We start from the raw sequence: 9,797 nt of genomic DNA, 5'->3' as shown, positions 1-9,797 counted from the left end.
CAGGCAAGCTTGGGTGAGAGCTCGGCCACAGCAGAACTCGTACACCAGCGCTTCGATGAAGCAGCAGGAGTCGGGGGGTGTGGCTAAGACAGATAGAAAATCCGCGAGAGAGATAACCTCAGGTCCCATCTCGTCCCGTTTACAGAGGAGATCACCCTGGAATATCTGCAGCCATCGTGTGTAGTGCAGACGCAGCCTGCTCAGCAGCAGAAAAGATTCGCGCGAGCAGAGGTGACGTCATGCGGCAGGCTTTAGATGGCAACACCGCCTTCGTCCGCCGTCCAGCAGAGGGCGGACAAAGGTGCGTCGCTATCGCCTGTTCCACTGGCGGAAGTGACTGGTAGTTCCTGTTTTAAGCATCATCCAGTGTGGAGAATGCTAGTGAGACAGACGAACGAGTTTGCGCTGAATATGGAGCGTTCCAAGCCTTTGCCTCCTCTTCGTGAAGCTCAGGAAGAAATGAGGCGGGCTTTGAGAAGTACGCTCATCTGAAAGGAAACTACCATCCAGCCGGGAACGAGAGAGGGGGGGCTGGTGCAGACCACTCCTTCTCGATGTCAGCTCGTTTGCTGGGCTTCTGAGCAGAAGGCGCGAGATCCCCGGAGCTCTCTCAGCCCTCACTGCCCGAAGCTAGCAGAGAGCACGTGTCCTCTTCCCCCGCCGCGGCCCTGAGATCGACTTCCTCGGACGACGCGGCGGCAAACAGCGGGCGCTGCCCATTGGGAAGCGACGCAGGGCGAACCGGCGAGCTCGGTTGAGCTTAAGACGGTTCCGGAATCCGCTGGAAGCGGCGCTTTTACGGCGCCTCAGCGCAGCGGAGAATGCAGGCTCAGAGAAAAATGCCAAGCGAGTCCTCAGAGTCACCATGGTAACAGCTTGCAGTGAGGGCATCCACCGTCAGCGAGGGCGAGCGCTGCATGATCTTCACCCAGGCAGGAGACACAGATGACGTACCGGTCTCCCTCTCTGAGTGGGGCTCTGACGAGCCGCAGGAAGGCATCTTAAAAGCAGGGCGAACACACACACACGCATAAAGAACAGTTGGATATAACAGAATTGAAAGGATATGTGCGCCGGAACGCGCAGCAGGAACGGCAGTGGAAGGCGGCGTTGGCCAGCGGCTTCAGGAATAGCTCGTCCCGCTGAGATGCCTATCAGACGGCGCTTGCTTCCTTCGTGATCCAGCGATGCGTGAGCTTCGCTGAAGAGATGAAAAATCAGGTGAGTCAGCCTTTTCAAGCTCCTTTTATAGGGTTGGGCCACACCCGTTTCGGCGGGAAGTGGCATGAAGGGCGCGAAGCGCTCTTATGGGTCCATAGGCCGTCTCGCCTATGGCTGTTTACTGCTGCAAATGTGCTTTACAAAAATTCAAAATTAAGGATAATTTTTTGCTTCAGTATTTCGTGAAAAGAGACTTTTCCCGTAGCGTCTTAGCTAAGACGCAGTACGAGAGAACTCTCGTAAGAGAACAAACAGATCAGTGGTTTTCAATCAGGTGGGGACCCTTACACACTTCAAGGAGGCCACATGATTTAAAATAGGAAGAAAAAATGGATTTAAAATGGCTAAAGATGAAGAATCATTAGTGTTATTTTTAATGGGTCACAGACTCTAAGTATTTATTTCTAATTTACATTGTAATGTTGTCGGTTGATGACAAGTCAAGTCACCTTTATTTATATAGCGCTTTAAACAAAATACATTGCGTCAAAGCAACTGAACAACATTCATTAGGAAAACAGTGTGTCAATAATGCAAAATGATAGTTAAAGGCAGTTCATCATTGAATTCAGTGATGTGAATTTTCTCATCTTTATGACAATGGGCGGTTCTTGCTGTCTACGTCACGTGACCTTCCCAACATGCATACAACACACAAAAGTCATGAACTAGACCAAGCTGGACCAAGGTGAGCTTATGTGTATGAGGTTCCATTTGTGCCAAAATTATGTCGACATGTTGTCTGTCTATGCTATGTGTCTTCTCAACTTACTCCTGTCACCTTTCCTTGTCATTCCTTGTTTCCTTGACTGTGTCATCTTGCGTGTCAATGCAGCATGTGTCATGACTATGCATCGTTTCCCTCTGTCGTTACTACGTGTCGTCTTCCATGTCTATGCTATGCGTCGTTTCCCTCTGTCGTTACTATGTGTCGTCTTCCATGTCGTTGCTATGCGTCGTTTCCCTCTGTCGTTACTATGTGTACGGTGTACATTTTAGGACATCCTCAGACCTCAGTCTAAATGAAAAGGCGTCATGCCTCAGACTAAAAGGCTTCAGTCATCGAACGAAATGGTATCGCGCCTCGGACTGAAAAGCTTCAGGTCTCAGAAAAAATGAAGTCAGGTGTCGGGTCTCATAAAATTAGGCATCAGACGAAACGGACTCAGGTGGAGTATCGCGATGCCCCGCCCCATATGACGTCACACACACGCCGTTCAGAGGAAGTGCTGTATAATGGTTGATTGATGGCAAAAGGAGGTAAGCAGTGTCTGATATATTATATTTTAACAGTTTTATTCAAATGTTACACTAATTAAGTTATATAGGGAAGAGAACATGCATTTCGAGAGTCATGTATGCACGTTTAAAAAGTTAGTTAGCCATATTGCAACCAGCGAGCTTTATTTTGGCAAAGTAGTAAAATTACCGTCCTAAAATGTACACCGTACTCATAGTAACGACAGAGGGAAACGGTGCATAGCAATGACATGGAAGACGACACATAGTAACAACAGAGGGAAACGACGCATATCATAGACATGGAAGACGACACATAACTCATGACTCAACTCTTGAGGGTCAACTGGAACCTGACTCAACTCTGGAGGGTCAACGGGAATATGACTCAACTCTGGAGGGTAAACGGGAATATGACTCGACTCTGAAAGGTCAACCGGAACCTGACTCAACTCTGGAGAGTCAACGGGAACCTGACTCAACTCAGGAAGCCCACTGTAGCGGCCATCTTGTACTGTGGTGCTGGCTCAGCAGTCGTGACGTGAACAGTCTCTGGATCGGCAGCCGTGACGTGAACACTCCTGGGAATCTCTAGGATCTTTGACAGCATGGAGAAATAATCCAAAAACATCTCAGCGTCCATCTTGGGCGTTGGCGCTGAGCTCGCGGCCATCTTGCAGTGTGGCGCTGGACTGGTGACCACTTTGTGCTGTGGTGCTGTGCTGGCGTCCATCTTGCCTCGTGGCGCTGGGTTGATGACCCTCTTGTGCAGTGTCGCTGGACCTGCGGCCATCCTGGGCAGTGATGTTGGGCCGACGACCATCTTTTGCTGTGGCGCTGGGCTGGCGGCCATCTTGCCTCATGGCGCTGAGCTGGCAGCCATCTTGTGCTGTGGTGTTGGGCTGGCTTCCATCTTGCCTCGTGGTGCTGGGTTGGCAGCCATCCTATGCAATGGCGCTGGGTCGGCGGCCATTCTGCGCAGCGGCGCTGGGTTGCAGCCATCTTGTGCAGCGGCACTGGACTGGTGGCCATCTTGTGCAGCGGCGCTGGCTCGGCAGACTTGTGCCTCCTCTCCCCTCTCTCTCCACAATGGGGAGACGGCGGCTCCCATCCGAACCCAGGATCGACGGGGGGCCATAGTGGAGAGCGATGCCGGACCTCCTCTCGACCACTCACTCCTGCGCAACCTCCCCTGGTCCCACGGAACACAACCAGGCGGGTACCCTCAAAACCATTCCTCTCCCGCTCGGTGGCTGGGGAGGAAATTTGAACAGACATACCGCTGGATCTCGTTGATGGAGTCCTTCTGTGACGATCGTTGCCCAGAGAGACACAGGGAGAGTGAGAGATCCAATCGCAGGTATTTATTATCAATTCAAGGGTAACGTTAATCCAAATCGTGGTCAAACAACAATCCAAGGTCAAGCCAAAAATCAGTCCAAAAAACAAATTAACAAATAAACAATAGAGAGAACTGGAAAGGGAGAGGAACGGGAACTCGGATGACGAGAAGACAAGAGGGAATCTCGGAAGACGAGAAGGCTGATAGTACGAACGGAAAGGAATTTCCACCTTTCTGGTCAATGTATCCCTGCCTCTGCTTAATTATTTTTATCCCCGAAATAAAGTGGTCAGTGCTACTACACTATTGGCGAGACGGATCACAAAACCTATCACGGATCCGTGGTTTGATTAAAGTCAATTTTATTTTAAAATGCGCGCAGCCTCTCTGTGTTCACCACTCTGCAGACTTGCTCAATGTCCCGCCCACGGCGCTATCTGATTGGTTACACCTCACGAGTAATAGCCTATCAACACTTGCGAGACGGATGAAGCCGAGTCAGCTGGGCAGTGGAGTTGCTAACTTGGCGATTTTGTCACTATATTTTGCGCCTTTTTACCAAAAAAGCGACTAGCGACAAATCTAGCGAAAGTGCTGTTCCTCTCTGCACTCGTTGAACACAGCAGAAGCAGAGAGCGAGGCTCGCGCTGGGAAAGAGAGACCTCGCGCTCGTACGGCAGCACCAGAGAGTCTCAGAGACTAAATAATGATTGTCTATATTCAATTGTCTATAGATTGTATATAGACAATCATTATTTAGTCTCTGAGACTCTCTGGTGCTGCCGTAAGAGCGCGAGGTCTCTCTTTCCCAGCGCAAGCCTCTCTCTCTGCATCTGCTGTGTTCAGCAAGCGCAGAGAGGAGTAGCAATTTCAGTGAAAAAAAAAAAGTTATTTTGTTGCTTCTAACTCTATTTTATAAGCAAGTATAGCCGACATCAGTCACAGCACAACCACTGACTTTATCGTATGTGTATTTGATTTCATTAGTGCAGATTAATGTTTGAGAGCTGGTTATGTAGTCTTAATGGACCGCGTTTCAGTCATTATAATATTCATTCCGTTGTCTGACAACTGAAACATTAAAATATAGTAATGCAAACTGTTTTATTGAGAATTAAATTAAATGGCTAAATTAAAGTGCAGTATGTGAGCATAGAGAGGCAATACAATACGATGCACTTACGTCATAAATATGCTAATTAGTGAATGACGTCATATGGTTCATGTTCTCATGATTTATTTTTACCAATTAAAATGTTTCAAAAACACCCCCCCCCCCTCTCTGTTTTTTTCCACAAATCGCACCCTGAATATATGTCAGCTGTTTTGAAATGTTCAACAGTTATCCAGTGAAACAAATTACTCAGTGTTTTTCTGTCAATTGTTGCCTTTTTGATTTTGAATTGAAAATATACAATGCATAATTAAAAATACAAATATTATTTGCAAATAGTGCAAATGCATTACATTAAATTCTGGCTCTTTTACTATTTTATTTATTCTCTAAAATCTCTTTTAAGACCTATATTCCTCTAGTCTTTTGTTACTGTTTTGCCCTTGTTTGTCAGCTGGGGTTGTACGGATTGCTTTCAAGTTGCTTAAATATGAATTTAGACTTCAAAAATGGTCTATGCTGAATGCTGAATACACTTGCATTAGAGGAAACATCCTGGAATATTTTCCTCAAACTTTAATTTATCTTTGGCTGAAGAAAGAAAGTCATTTACATCTTGGATGGCCTGCGGTGAGAAAATAATCAGGAAATATTTATTTTTGGTTACACTATTGCTTTAAGAATGAGGGTTTTCCACAGATATATGAAGAAATTAAAAAAAATCTATAATCAATACAACAATATTCTAGTTGTTAATTTTTATTATTTAATATTTTTATTTATTTATTTAATTGTTTTAGTGTGTTGTTAAAATGAGCAGATTTGTCTTTAGAGCAGGACTACCAGAAATATCTTGGGAGGTCTTTAACCTTTTGGTGAACAGTGGTTGGAAGCACTGCAGCACAACATCCAAAAACCCAACAATATGGCACTTTTCATACAGCCAGTTTTTGCATGTGACACCAAACAAATGCGCAGAGTGTGCTTTTTATCAGCCTATTCACACAAGCACGTTAGTGGGTTTACAAGCAAGTGGAGTTAGTGTCTAACAGTCACACAAAAGAAGCACAGCTTGTCAGTAGAAGGCTTGGCTCAATCAGCCAACCATTGAAAAGGCAACAAAGAGCCAGGTGAAGGTGGCTGATTGAAGGGGTTACAGAGTGAAGGAAACTCAAAGGAAAATAGGAGCTCTACTTTGATTTGTTCACCATGATCAGAAGTTGGGTTCAGCCACTCGAGAGATCAAAAATGATTGTTCAGCCTCAAATCTCAAACCCATATGGTAATGGACAGCATGCACATTTCCTTGACAGTGACTTGTGGATGTGCATGTCCTTGAGCAGATAAGAGAGAGGTGTGGAGGGATGCATTCATGAGAAGAGGATGTGTGCTACATCCAGCCACGGGATGTCCCTCCACACACTTCCTGATCAGGAGTTCAGCCCACTCCATTTGGCAGTCACTTTGGAAGCATTTTTGTGATGTGCATCCAAAAACGCCCCAGTGGTGCTGGCACTGCCATTTCAGAAAATGCTTAGAGAGGGAACATCAAAGTAATTTCTGAAAAACAAGCCTGGTCAGATGCAAGGCACTGGAACATTCCTTCCTTGCTCAACTCTCATCTTCTGCTTTTCATCTGAGAGAGAGTACCAGGTAGAGCAGCGCTGATTATATACAACATTTGTGAAAAATGTAAAGAAAATGCATTAATTCTGAAGTTTTTTCAGTGGTGTGCACAGAGATACCCCTTGTGAAAAAGATGTGTGCTCAAATATACTGAATATGAACTTCTTCAAATCTTAAAAGTGTATTGAAAATGTTTTACTTTCAAATAATATTAATGAATATAAGCTCACTTAAGTGCACTTTCATGTTTTCAGTGCACATTGTAACAGCCAAATTAAACGTTTTGATTAAGATTTATTTTAAATTCTTTAAGTTTTAATAATCTTTTGTTTTACTGTAAAGAAGTACACTTTGTATTTTGACTGTGTTGTTGTAGTCAGTGTTGAGTAACATGCACTGCTTAATTACTTGATTGTTAGTGTGTTACTCAATGTTACATTTAAAAGTAATGTATTTGAATGTACTAAATTCTAACTTCATTGCAAATGTGTAATTACAAATATATTTAAATATGACAGTGTATCAATGTATATGTCACTAAATGTCATCTTTTACCATAAATGTAAATAAATAAAATTAATCTTATAAAGTAATTTAAAAAATGCATATTCTGATGACAATCAATTGAGTCAAAAACTTGGTGACTGAATTTAATATAAATTCAAACTATAATACTTTTTCATTTAATATGATTTAAATGCAATTTAGTGTCAGAATTTTTTTTTTGGACACTCCTTTTTATTATTCATTTATATTTACCAGATTCAGAATCTCATCAGGTCAGTCTTTCAGGGAGTGACTGTCCAGGAGAATGGAAAATGTGATAATGAGTTTTATCACAAACTTTCTGAAAGTGCACAGTTGCATGTTCTGTATGCCCACTGTCCGGTCTCTGCTGCTCCCATCCCCCTAAAATACACCCACCCTGCTCAAGCCAGACATCTCCCACACAACTGACGTTCCCATTTCAAATTCCAAGCAACAAAAGAGGCTGCCCACAGCCGGCACAGACAAACAGCCGGCTTGCAGTGCTCCAGTGGACACAGGGCCCTTGGCAGAAAGCCACTCACTGTAAAGAGGGAAAGAAATAGATCCCCCTTTTTTGACAAAATGAAGAAAACAGGGGTGAGCACCCCCAACTCCTTGAAGGAATGTGTTAATAATACACTTCATAAAGATGAAAAGGCCTTTGATATGATGAAGAGGGGAAAAAGCTTGGAAAACATCCAGTATCTCAAAAGTCTCTTTCCTGTGCACAGTATGCAGTGTGTTAGACTCTGAGTTACTGTAAGTGACTGTAAGAAGCACACAGTAGAGTCAAAGTTCACAGTCAAGTTTGATCAAAGTGTGCTGACAACAGAATTCTTACATACAGATTATTTAAATTATTTGTGATTTTTGGAAGATTTCTTTATTATTAATTACCTGTTAAATATCGTTATTTCCTAATTTGCTTTTAGGATATACTTAATTCCATGGCTGGATTTTAGTCAGTGTATCGCCTTAAATAATTATCAAAACTAATGCTTACTCAATGTTTATATTCTCCTCTTCTCTTCTCTTCTTGTTGTTTTTTTTTTTAAATCATGACATCATATTTCAGTAATTCTGTTTGATTTCATCTGTTTACATACAAATGTTTATTCACCATAATTGCTCAAAATTCCAGTGTGTGTGTGTGTGTGTGTGTGTGTGTACGCTCATGAAGGCTTGTTGAAGCATCTTCAGCCATGACAGCAAATATCAAAGAACATTCACATCTGACAGACAAATACTGAAATGTTGAATAAAATACTGAGTAATTAATTTGATTTAAGGATGCATAACATCTCTTGACATTTGATATGATTGGCCTTTATCCTTGTGTATCGCACCATCTGCTGGACCAAAGATACACTAAACCATTCAGTGTTGTTACACACACACACACGCACGCACGCACACACACACACACACACACACACACACACACACACACACACACACACACACACACACACACACACGCACGCACGCACACACACACACACACACACACACACACACACACACACACACACACACACACACACACACACACAAGCACGCACGCACGCACACACACACACACAATCTCTCTCTTCCTCTTCAGGAATGCCCCCTACGACGAGCAGACTGCAGCTGCTGTTATGAATGAAACATCTCTTTCTGTTCTTTGGCGTCACCATCTGAGTGTGATTAGAATCACAATCAAATGGTCATCCTGTCGAAAACTGTCTTTATTCTGCATAGAACTGATTTGTAAAGAGCAGTACGATGTGGAGGTTGTGTGAGACGTGAGTTTATCTGTGGAATCAGATAGACTCATGATGTCCTGGTTCCCATGGAGACAGGCTGCATGATAAATATGAATGAAATGAAAATATGTGTCAATCACTTAGAATGTGATTCTGTTTTAACAGATGTTGTGATTAGACATAAACACGAGTACAATAGTAAAGAAGTCAAGTCAAGTCTGCTTTATTGTTAGTTCTTCCACATGTACACATACACACAGAGAATTGAAACTGCATTACTCTCAGACCCCCAGTGCAGACAGATAACACTAACAGTAGAGCCTAAAAATACAGAGGAATGCAACAATTAGCACATATAATTAATACGGAACGGAACAGAATAGAATATAATAGAATAGAAAAAGTAGAAATTGGGATGGGAGCAGACAAAAGCAAAATAGAACAGAAGAATGTAAAAAATGACAGAACGTAATGAAAGAATATAGAACACAACGGAAAAGAAGAATGTAAAAAATAGGATTAGGTCATATAATTAAAAATGTAGAATAGAATAGAATAAAATAGAACAGAAGAATGTAAAAAAATATAAGATAAAGTGGAAGAATATAGAATAGAATAACGGAAAAGAAGAATGTAAAAAAATTGTATAAGACAAAAAAGAATGTGGCATAAAATAGAATAGAATAATGAAAAAATTGTGATGGACATATAATAATAGAATAGAATAGACAATAGAAGTACAAAAATTAGGATAAGACACAAAAAGGGGATATAGAATAGAATTGAATAGAATAGAATGCAGAAATTATGATGGGAACAGACAAGAACAAAACAGAATAGAAGAATGTAAAAAATAAGAAAGGACATCAAGAAGAATATTGAATAGAACACAACCGAAAAAAAAGAATGTAAAAATTAGGATGATACATAAAATAAAATAATTTAGGATAGAACAGAACAAAATAGAATAGAAAAAAAT

The sequence above is a fragment of the Carassius carassius genome, chromosome 35 (assembly GCF_963082965.1).
Source record: "Carassius carassius chromosome 35, fCarCar2.1, whole genome shotgun sequence".
Classification (NCBI taxonomy): Eukaryota; Metazoa; Chordata; class Actinopteri; order Cypriniformes; family Cyprinidae; genus Carassius; species Carassius carassius.
This window is presented reverse-complemented; position numbering follows the sequence as displayed.